Consider the following 12,711-nt stretch of genomic DNA (forward strand, 5'->3'; position numbering starts at 1 on the left):
CAAGCCAAATGACGTAAATTTGTGTCAAACTTTAAAAACGTTAGTGTCTGATTCGGGAAATGTCGATCACAGTGTTATCGGTTTTCGTGTTCTTCAACATGTAAAATTACATTTTTTGTTCAATACATCTTTAAAAAAAAATGTTTTTGTGTCTTTCTATTACTTACATCATATGTCATTCAGTCATAACGAGAATTACGTCCTCAGTAATTTTCATTATTTTTAAGAGTGCATCCATCGATTCCCCCTGGGACATCCTCCAAGATTCCCGGTCAAACCGTCTTCTAAAATTCAACCAATAACTGCTCCAGAATTTTATACGGATTTCCTTTAAAATTGTCTTTTTGGATTCATATAAGATTTCAACCTTCAGTTATTGCACCAGAGGATCTTTGTAAGATTTCTACAAAAAATTCTTCAGAAAATCTTTGAGATTTTCTCAAGTAAATCGTGAAAGTTTTTTTTCAGGAACGTCTCTAAGGAAATGCCAAGGAAATTTTTTGAAAAATAAATCCTAGAGGTGTTTCTTAAGAAAACCCTGGAGTAACTTCCGATAAAACTTGTGTAAGTTTCAAAGTCACCCTCAATGAACAAGGATCTCTGAAATAACTCTTGGACTCTTGATTTCCTATATAGATTTCTGAGATAATCGAAAAAAAAACGAATCTCGGGATAGTTTTCCGCAGGATTTTCTTAAGAAATTTCTCGAAAAACATTGGACAGAATCTCTGTAGAAAAATGTAAAGGAATGAACGAAGGGATTATTGGAAACATTGCTGTTGTAACTGGTGTGCAAACTTAAATAAACTTTTGAAGATTGCATTGGCATATTTTTGAGAAACTTTTTAATAAATGTTTGTGAAATGCGCAGGACTAATACTTGGAAGAAATGCTGGAAATTCATAAAGAAAAAGTAGATTTGCCTCAAGGAAAAATATCTGGAGGAAACTCTGGGATAGTTTTGAAAAAAAAAATCAAAATAATACCTGAGGAGATTATTGAAGGTAGTAACTTTGAGGTTCTCAAGGATTTCCTGGAGAAAATACTTCTAAACATCCTTTGAAAAATCGCTGGAAAAATTTCTGGTAGAATGGGCAGAGAAATCTCTAGAAGGTTTTTCTGGAGAACCCTGTCCCAAATAAAATCATTATCAGGATAGTTCCTGAAGCTTTTTCTCTGGAAATCTGAGATGAAATTCTTGAAGAGCCTGTGGAGTCTGTTATAAGCTCTGAAGGTTTTTTTAGAGCCTGAACAATTTTGCATGCTTTGGAGACCTCCCATAGAAATAGAAAATAAATCTCTAAAGAGAAACCTTTAAATCATTGATTGTTTTTAAAAACTTTTGTTTTTGTTCATATTAAACATACAAATATCTCTCATATTTAGGTACACCCTTTTTAAATCATTTTTATTAAACAAATTTGACAAATATAGACCAAACTGCTTGCTTTTACAACCAGTGAGGTTGTTTTAATTTCCTCATCCATTTTTTAATAACAAATAGAAGAACAGTAAAAATTCTGTGAGCTTACATAGATTTTTTTCTTGGCGCCAAAGTGGCCCGGCTAATCGCATTTTTTTTTTTAGGAGAAACTTTAGATGCTTGAAAAATGTTTTATCGCGCAGAAACTCTTCATATATTTCGCTGGAATTCTGCAAATAAAATCTTGTAAAAAATCGGCATAATCTGCTCTACATAATTGAACAATTCATTAATTCGTTAAGAAATGCTATAAAGAATTGTTCCATTTTTTTTAGCGGTAAAAGAAGTTTCTTGTAGCAATTATTTAAAAAAAAAAAGTATCCCAGCACATCAAAAAATTTTCAAATTTACATGGCACGTATTTTTTATGATAATCATGTACCGTAAAACGGGGTATCTTTGATAATGCGAGTGACTTTGATAGTGCGTAACCCACCACATACTAAACGAAATATCACAATTTCGGTTAATCAGTTAAGCAATACGAATGCAAAACTAAAGAATATTAGTATGACACTTCATGTAAAAGCGGTTTTCATTTGAATCTAGAATATTTGAGGCTTTTTATACGAAAATTTAAAATTGACACAATTTTAGCATTTTTGAAACGCTTACAAACAATCTGTTCTACGATCACTATTTGATGTAGTTTGGAATAGTTTGACACTTATCTTTGACAGCCTATTTATCACAGAACTTGAATACGGTCTCAAATCTCTTAACGAAAAGCATTTTCACAAACTGGGACCATTTTTGTAATCTAAGTCAGAAATTTTCATATAACGTTAAACGCCTAGAGGTATGCAATGCCCTAAATGTTCGTTATTCATTCAATTTTGTTCGATTCATACTCCATTATCAAAGTTACCCCAAAACAGAAAACCGACTTTCGATTATATGAAAAATTATATATCCATTCAAAATAAATCTTTTGGCAATCTATCGACTGCAATCGATAGCTAGGATGCCAGTACTTGTTTTAAAAATATAAATTGTAATTCTTTGAAATAGCATACATAAATATTCAAGTTTTCTCCAAAAAAACTATCAAAGTTACCCCGTTTTTTTCACCGTGCATTTAAGACAAATTTGCACTTCAAAAAATTATATAACTTTTCCAAATAATTTGAAGCGTACTGGAATACCACTACGTAGCGTGCAATTATATCATAATTCAGTAAAAAATCTAAAACTAGTGATGCATAACAAAAAATTACTTAAAAAATATATTTGAAAATGTCATGTTAAGGTCGCCTCGTACCGTTCTATGTCACCATTCACCGTGCACACTAGTGCACCATTCACCGTGCGTATAGTTTTCGTCCTGATTTTATTTCATATCTTCACAGCAAAAATATCTTAAATTTACATGGCACGTAAACTTTCATGATTGTCATGTGAATCGAATTATCATTTGATATTAAACGATAAATAATGTAAACTGCCTCATTGCATTCAGGAATGCTTGCAAACTTGAGTGAAACTGAAACATTTCATGATCTTGCATCCAACATTCACCAATATTGTATGCTTTCTTGCATATTGAAAGTGAAATTGAAAACAAGATTGCTCAGTTTACATGATTCCACGCTAAATATTCTGCCAAAAATAATGCACATGGATGGATCGACGGCGTGTCAATCCATGTGCATTATTTATGATTGAATTTTAAGCGGGAAAATCATGTAAACCGAGCCGTTTTGCAAGCAACATTCTTTGGGAGAAGGCATTTCGCGTTCAATATCAAGGAATTTGGTAACAATGTTGTATATAATAGATGTGTTTATAGGTTTTATCATTGAATAATACATGAGAGATGGCTTTACATGATTGAAACTAAAATAACGTTACGTGTAAATCTAAGAATTTTTTGGTGTGTTGAAGAAACGTTGTTAATGGACCAACTATGTTGCTAGTACTGTGCGCACTCACTTTTAAGAGTATTCAAATCTTCATTTACAATAAAAACCATAAAAAGTTTAAAACTTGGCTAAATTATTATTTTTTCAATAAAATCGTTATAGGAGATTTGACTGTATTGTCCAAACAATTCCATATTCACTCAAAAACCAAATATGAAGTAGTTTAATCACGACAAAACAATAAACCTAATATTACCGAATAATTTCATGGCTTTTACACTAATGCACGGTAATAGGAACCATATATATTGAAAAGGGTCCCTTCACCGTGCATTTAGGTTTCGACTGAAACACAATAAAAAATTCTGATTTGCATAAAATCTCTTTGGTTATACAATGAAATACATCTTAAGGACTGTTCATTTTATAAAGTGGACACCTTGTGCATGCTGTATCTTTCTTATTAATCAATGAAATTTCAATCGGTTTTTTGCACATCGTTCGACTAGTATTGTACAATGTTGTGATAATAAAAATTCTCCAAAATAATTAAATTTCACACGAATATGGAACAACGATTAGATCGGTCGATTTTTTGAGGTTATCAAAATCAATGATTGTAAGAAATTGGCTGGAAAATTCGATAATTTATATTTTCTATTTTCAAAAAAGTCTTGTTCTTCGAAAGCATCATCAATCAGAAGCCTGATGGAAAAAATCAAGTTATTTTTGGAGCAACAATTTTACAGATATAATAAAATCTATTTTACCGTATATTTTTAAAGAATTTTTTTTAAATTTGATGGGAATTGATATGAGTAGAATTTTTTGTGTAAAAGTACATCCTGACGGAAGTCCTAATATAGTATTAATATGAAAAATAACTTACGCCTTCATAGAGTTACTTAGTAAGTCCCCACGTCACATTCAAAGCACAACAGAAACACAATTGTTTTATTCTTAGAAGACCTATCAAAGTACATTGACAATCATCAAAATTGGCAACACTGCTGTAATAAAATCGATTTTATTTTCCACATATTATTTTCATAATATGTTATTCTGAGATTACCAATTGAAAAATTCGTAGAAAACTGTTTACAATTTGCTGTAGATCGATAAATATGCGTACATGATTTTAAAAGTATGAGACTTTTTAGTAAAACTACCATAAACAGTAAAATTAATACTTAAGACTGTAGTTTAATCTCACGATTTAGCTTTCGTTTGTACTAATATAGTTTCTTTAGTAATCCAAACTAGTTTTGAACACGCTTTTTACTTTTATCTTTTGCTGGGAGTGAAAGGATGGTGTATCAGCAAATTTGGCCATAAATGGGTAAATCACTAAAGTTACCTAATGTCATAGAATGGTGGAATATAATTGATATTTTTAAAGCTTTGCCTTTTGTAGAATAGTAAAGGGTACAAACATACAATTTGTTCATAAAAATAAGGATTTTTGTTTTGCGAAAAATAATGTAAAACTTTGACGGACAGCTTTTTTTAAGAGTTTTTGGAACAACTATTTAGCTCTTCAACCAAAAGCATTTTCAAAGATTTTATATTTTCATAGCATTTTAGAATAATAGGTCAACGATACACAGAAAACCGCTAACGATTTTATCAATAAATAAAAAAGATATAGCATAAACAAAGTGTCCACTTTATAAAATGAACAGTCCTTACTAATAGAATCCACAGTGAAAACTTGTTGAAATTTTGAAAAATTTCATACTCTAACGTTAAAATCAAAAATTTGAATTTTTGGCGTTTCTACTAAGAGTTTTGAAAAATATCATTATCAAACAGAATTCATATGATTTTGATAACATAAACTAGGTTTTGCAAAATGCTTTGTGACATAAACTACTTCATTTCATCAGTTTTATCTTATTTTGCTGACAATAGAATAATTTGTGAAAATTGTATGAATATTCTGTAGGAATTTGTATATGTGCACGGTGAATGGAGGCCGCACGGTGACTTAACGGTAAAAGGAGTTGCAACTGAATATTCAACGATAATCAATGTAAACTGTCTCATTGCATTCTAAAATGCTTGCAATCTTGAGTGAAACTGAAACATTTCATGATCTTACATCCAACATTCGCTAATATTGCATGCTTTCTTGCATCTTGAAAGTGAGGTTGCAAACAAGAATGCTCGGTGTACATGATTCTAAGCTGAATATTCTGTCAAAAATAATGCACATGGATGGATCGACGGCTTGTCATGGCATGTGCATTATTTATGATTGAATTTTCATGTAAACCGAGCCGTTATGCATGCAACATTCTTCAAGAGAAGACGTTTCGCGTTCAATATTAAGGATTTTGGTAACAATGTTGTATATAATAGATGTGTTTATAGGTTTTATCATTGAATAATACATACATGATACAACATAATTGAATTGAATTGAATAATACATACTTTATACTTCGCTTTGGGGAGACTCGTTCCATGCGCTACTCGGTGCTACAGCTCGCCATCTATATCCAAGTTGTGAAACAACTGCTAGGTAATGAAGAGCCTCTACAACTATTTTCACCTCATTATGCAGGTGTCTTGATGGTCTACATGATACGATCGAAGACACGTGATCTGAGAGCTACAATTTAGATCCTCGTTAAATTTTTTTGTCATCACTTCAGTTATTGCGCAGACTTTCAAACAGCACATGTGACGGAGCGCATAAGACCGCATTGAGACACATCTCAAGAAAAATGAGGCACACCAAAAGAGTAAGGGGAACATACGTATTCTCGGCAATCTAAGCCGATGCCGCGATTCTTTTGTAATTTTCTTGGACATCAACAGACAAATTCCGTATTTGTCTGTTTACTTACATTAATGCGTTGCACAATCCTCTAACAATTCACACCGACAGACTTGTCAAAATGCTTTTGGAAACATTTTTACAACGCTGCGTACATCTCTGGTCAGTGTGACTTTTGTCGGCAGCCTCATTCTCTTCAGCAACTTTTCCATAAGAACTGCTGGCGATCCTCTTCGGCAGCTCCAAATCAGTCGCATTTTTAAGCGTATTCATTTGAATTGATGACATCTCTGGCAATATTGTTTGTTCAGCCTCGGAAATCTCGTCAGTTGGAAGCGGGCAGAACAAAGAATCATCTGAATGTTTTCATTGACGCGTTTCGATAGAAAAATACTGTGTATTTGGCCTTTGAAAATTGGTTGCCGATAATAATCGAAGGGTGCCGAAGCCGAAGCCGTAAGTCTCCCTATCACAATGTACAGCGCGCCCGTGCACTTGTAAGCAATGAGGCTCCTGCACCTAAGGCCTGTAGCACGTGTTTAGTAACTCTAGTTCAGGTACAACCCTCTATCCGGCAGCAATGGGATCCCCTTCAACACTACCAATCATGGAATTCAACCAAAGATTTTTCCAAATAAAAAGTTATCTCTAAGAATAGCTTTAAATTTTTTTTAGTATTGCCATAAGAAATTCTTCTTGGCATACCCCCTTGGTTTCTTTAAGACTTAACACCAGCAATTATTGAAATAATCTTTGATTTTTTTTCCGGATCATCAAAAATCCGGCATAGACTTTTAAAAGAATTTCTTCAAGGATTTCTTCAGATGCTCCTCCAAAATATTAACAATAAATTTTCAGTAGATCTCATTTCAATTAATATCTCCAGTATTTCACCTGAGATTTATCATAAATGTTCACAAGAATTATTTTTTTATATCTAGGAATTCATTGAGGTATAATTCCAAGGAGTACTAGGAGAATCACATGATTAATTCATGGAAAAATCAACACGAGATGATTTAGCTATAATTCTTAAAAGAAGTCGAGAAATAACACTTGAGGTAGTTCTGGTTAAATTTTTGTTTTATTTTTAGAAGAAACTTATGAAACATTTATCTTTAATTTTCAGGACGAGGAATTAATTCTCGAAATAAACTAGGATTTTAAAGAATTGCCTGGAGAAAATGCCACAGGATCAAGCTCTAGAGTATACTATGTAATAATTTTAGAAATTACTTTGAAAGGAATGCTTAAAAATATATATGGTAAATTCTTAAACAAATTACAATTACCTGAAATTTTCTGCATTCTTCAAAGAAGCCTAAAAAATTTCCGTCGCGAAATGCTAATAATACCGTTTTGATCCCTATTCCGAGCACTTAAGGTGAAGATGAAACGAAGCCAAACTTCAAATTTTCAAGAGCACAAGTCTGGAGAACCAAACACCCGTTTGAGATGCAAATTTAATCGATTGGTCACCAACAGCTCGTGACTATTCGATTAAGTTTTCAGCTTAAACGGATGTTTAATTCGCCAGATTTGTGCTCTTAAAATTTTGAGGTTTGACTTCTATACATCTTCACCTTAAGGGCAACAGTGACTTCAAATGCATCTGATGGACTGATGTTTATAAAAATTTTATTTTAATTTTGGAAGTGTTCATTTAAACTTGTTCTGTATTGTTTCAACGTGAAAGTATGGAATAACATTTTGATTCAAATGTCGAACACCGTGTTCATTCTGTCTCATATTCCAAGCACCTTGATTCAAATACCGAACAGCACTAATAAATCGTATTCAAATGAATGATGTCGTGAATAAATTTATCTGAGCTAGTTCTACTCGAACTAGAGAATCATCACTACTCCCGGGGTATGAAATAGATTGTTAACCGTTAATTGTCGTCAATTGGAATTGACTGCCATTTCCTGGGAATTTTATGACATATTTCAGCGAAACATTTCAACCAAATTGCCATACAAAAACCGAGTGTTCGGAATTTGAGACAAAACGGTATCTAAAAACTACTTAACGTAAATCGCTTTGAAGAATGCCATATCAGACAAATTCTTTGAGCACGTTATGACAGGATTAAGTTATTATTGTATTTGTTTTATTATATATTATTCTTTGTTAAATTATAGAAGAGATTCTATTGGGGAATTTATGAATGAACTTTTGGAAAAACTTAAAAATATTTCCAGAAAAAATGCTTTGAAACTCAGGAATAATTATTGCTGTTATACCTTGAACAATCTAAAGAAAAATGTAGAGAGAAATATAATTAAGTAGATGAAAAAACCGAATTTAGTACTATACCATTTAATTCCACTAGAGTTTGTATCCTTTGACAGATACGCGTATTTCGACCTCAACTGTACACTGAAGACGGCCTTACAGTTGAGGTCGAAATACGCGTATCTGTCAAAGGATACAAACTCTAGTGGAATTAAATGGTATAGTACTAAATTCGGTTTTTTCATCTACTTATAGGTATTCTACTAAACAGCTCGAAGATTTATTATCAGAAATATAATTCCTAATTTTTTTTTTTCTAAAAAAAACAATGTTGCATTCCTCAAATAATTCCAGGATTATTCATTTTTAGTTTATTACTTCTCTTTTCGAAATTGGCCCCAAATCTTCAAATAATTATTACATTACACTGAGGAACACGATTTTGTCTCAAGCATCAAAATACCGCCTATTTACTCAATAAAGGGTTGCTGAATCCATTGCCGTTTTCAAAAACATAACAGCACGTCTAGTTTTTGAGATATTGAGTGTTGAAAATGAACAATTTGACTATATCCGCCAACTTGCATGCAAGTTTGTGAGCTTATAAGGCAATTTATTTGCTTAATTTTCCACAGAATTCGAACTTTATGTGTATTACAATGCTTATCAGCAAGGTTCATAATACTATCGATGCTCAAAAGTTATTTTTTGGTGTTTTAGATAAGAATTGTAGTTTATCATATAAGAGAAACGAAGAGTTTTGTATGGAAACTGCAAGCATATTGAAAAAAATTACTTAATCTTAATTTTATCGGGCAATTTCAACCAAATTGAATCTGAAATGAAAGTTGAAACCCTATTTTGCGTGCTTGCTGTATTAGATCACAAAAAAAAATTGATGAATCATATCTTAGATGTCATGTAAACATCAATTAAACCAGGGTTTTATACGACTTTGGCGTCCTGTAGCTAAAAATTGTGACGGGCAGCAACATTTCTGAGAACGGCATCAGATTCAGGGACCCGAAATCTACTAGAGACACATAATTAAATCCTTGAGACACGCAAACATTTAATTTTTGTTACGCTGTGTTATTTTTTCTCGATGAAAGATTTTCAAATTCTCGAAGAGGATTCTGTGATACCAAATCTTTTGAATGGTGGGTGCAGAATTGGTGGTCATTATTTTCTGTTAATAACGTTTTGAAACACACCGTGTGTTACAGTATTGCATTGCGATTTCCAGTGGTAAAAGGTCAAGCCCCAGGTAAGAATGGGTACACGATCGAATGAGTTTGCACACGAGTGCGTCGTTTTGCGATCGCAAACTGATACCGACGTGGAAGTGCTTCGATTTCGACTCCCTAGTTCACTAGTTGCAAAGGTTGACGTTGTCTAGTTCCCGGATTTAAAATCGAACGTAAGTATTCTTACGCCATATCAGCGAAAGCGTCAAAGTTGGTGAATGAAAGGTTAACGCTGGAACCTATTCAAAGATATTGTGGTAAAATAATTTGATGAATTAGCAAAGGCGGTGACATTGCGCAATTGAAGCCTGTGCGCGATTAAATCTGAACGCAACATTACCTTACATTTGTCACAGAGTTGCATCTACAGTGAAGGGTAGTGAAATTTATCACAATTGTTTTATTAGTTTTGCTTGGTCGGGTATAAAAATATTTCGGTATAAATTAGAGTTAGACCATAGAAAATTTCATGTGAAATGAAAAAAAAATCCCATTTTTCATAAGCAGCTTGTAATTATACTGTGTCACAATTTATCGTACGAGTTGAAAATAGTGCTGCATTGACAGCTGTTACATGGAGCACACGGTAATAAAAATAATAATTTTGTACTAAACACATTCCTTATGATTGCATCTTCAACTTTCTAGAAGAATATCCTCTTGAAAAACTTCTCCTATATGAGCTATGGCGGAAGATCCAAATTATTTTGATTCTTGTGAAAGGTTTCAGAGATCTAAAATATCGATCAAAATACGGTTTTGATCCGTTCGGATCACTTTGAGGCAGAACAGAACATACTGATGCTGAACATAACCTTCTACATTTTTAGAACATACTGTTCATTACAATCATACTGTTCTAATAGTTCTTTGTATTGTAGCTATGAATATTTCCATCAATAAATTAACTTCTTGCTAACTTTTGAATGATCATTTCAACCCTGCACGAGGAAAATCGATAACGGTTCAAGGCTTCATGAAGCATTCATGCATTGCTGAGCCATGTTAAATATCAACTTTACTTATGTAAATTGATTCTCACTTTTATTTATTATTTCCTCTTCAATAACCTAATCGCAACTATACATAACATCGAAAATAAATGTCAGAATTCAACATTCCGTGAATCTAATTGATAATTACTGTAGGCAGCTCATGATCCAACAAGCACCTTCTATATCCAAGAAAACACCCTAGCAAGATTGTTTTTAAGCGAATACTTTCTCGATATAGTAGTTATAACTTAGTTACATTTACTCAATACTCAATTTCATATCCACTAGTTATCTTATGATTTATTCGTTTGAATCTCTAACTATTTATAAGTTTTAAAAAAGGATGAATAGTTTTTTTACTTTAAAACCCAATGGTAAGTTTAGCAAAATTTCACCACTTTCTGTTGCATGTTTGTGAATCTTCAATAAGAAAAATAAATATAAAATATGAAATAGTATAAGTTGCCTTTTCTCTAGATAATGCTTGATCAGTTCCTGAAAAAAAAAAACCTTCAGGAAGTTTTTGTCGTTCTCTCGCTGTGAATTTTCAGTCAACAGCAACCTTTCCCATGCTGTATGGGAACCTATAAGTGGGGAACTTTCAATACACAGTTTTTGAACATAGCTTACGAGTACATTACAATTAACTACTTACTTACTTATTTGGCTTTACATCAATTATCTTGATAAAGCCTCGCCAACAATATTTCGCCAATTCCCTCGGTTCATGGCCGCTTCTCTCCATCCTCGACTGTGACCCACGCTCTCCAGGTCCTGGTGTACCTGGTCAATCCACCTAGCTCGCTGCGCCCCACGCCTTCTTGTTCCGACCGGATTCGTAGCGAACACCATCTTTACAGGGTTGTTGTCCGGCATTCTTGCAACATGCCCTGCCCAGCGTATCCTTCCAGCTTTAGCTACCTTCACGATACTGGGTTCGCCGTAGAGTTGAGCGAGCTCGTGGTTCATCCTTCGCCGCCACACGCCGTTCTCCTGCACGCCGCCACACGCCGTTCTCCTGCACGCCGCCGAAGATCGTCCTTAGCACTCGGCGTTCGAAAACCCCAAGAGCTTGCAAGTCCTCCTCGAGCATAGTCCACGCCTCATGCCCATAGAGGACTATCGGTCTTATGAGCGTTTTGTACATCGTACATTTGGTGCGGGGGTGAATCTTTCTTGACCGCAGTTTCTTCTGGAGCCCATAGTAGGCACGACTTCCGCTGATGATGCGCCTTCGTATTTCCCGACTAACATTGTTGTCAGCCGTCAACAAGGATCCGAGGTAGACGAACTCGTCCACCACCTCGAAGGTATCCCCGTCTATCGTAACACTGCTTCCTAGGCGGGCCCTGTCGCGCTCAGTTCCGCCAACCATCATGTACTTTGTTTTCGACGCATTCACCATTAGCCCGACTCTTGTTGCTTCGCGTTTCAGGCGGGTGAACAAATCTGCCACCGTTTCAAATTTTCTCCCAATAATATCCATGTCGTCCGCGAAGCAAACAAATTGTCCGGATCTCGTGAAAATCGTGCCTCGACTGTTAAGTCCGGCTCTCCGCATGACACCTTCAAGCGCAATATTGAACAACATTACAATTAACTTACAAAAGGATTAAATTAGAACAAACTTATCAACCAAAATAACACCATTTATTTTGCCTTATAAAAGCATATTAGAAAACGAATAGTATTTAACAAAAATTTTAGAAAGAGAAAAATTAACATAATGTGTTTTGTTTAATGAATTACCCGTTTGTTAAAAAAAAACAGAGATCTAAATTCTTTGCATTTCTTTGAGCAATAAAAAACTTTAAAAAAAAATAGTTTTTCTTAGGTTGCTCTTGACATTAGTTTTTTATCAAATAACATAGAAAACTAAGGGTTCCCATCATTGCTTTTTTATTAAATGACTTTTTGTCATACAAAAGTCCTCCACTAAAATTGTTATGGTACAAAAACATGTCATTTTTGCTTCCTTGAAACATTTATAATGGATTTATGTTGTTTATCGAACAAATGATTCAATTAAAACTTGTTTTCAAAAAAAAATTCTTTTTTTTTTCAAAAAAATCAGTTGTGATATGAGGAATTTTTGATATATATA

Source organism: Aedes aegypti, chromosome 3 (assembly GCF_002204515.2).
Source record: "Aedes aegypti strain LVP_AGWG chromosome 3, AaegL5.0 Primary Assembly, whole genome shotgun sequence".
Taxonomy (NCBI): Eukaryota; Metazoa; Arthropoda; class Insecta; order Diptera; family Culicidae; genus Aedes; species Aedes aegypti.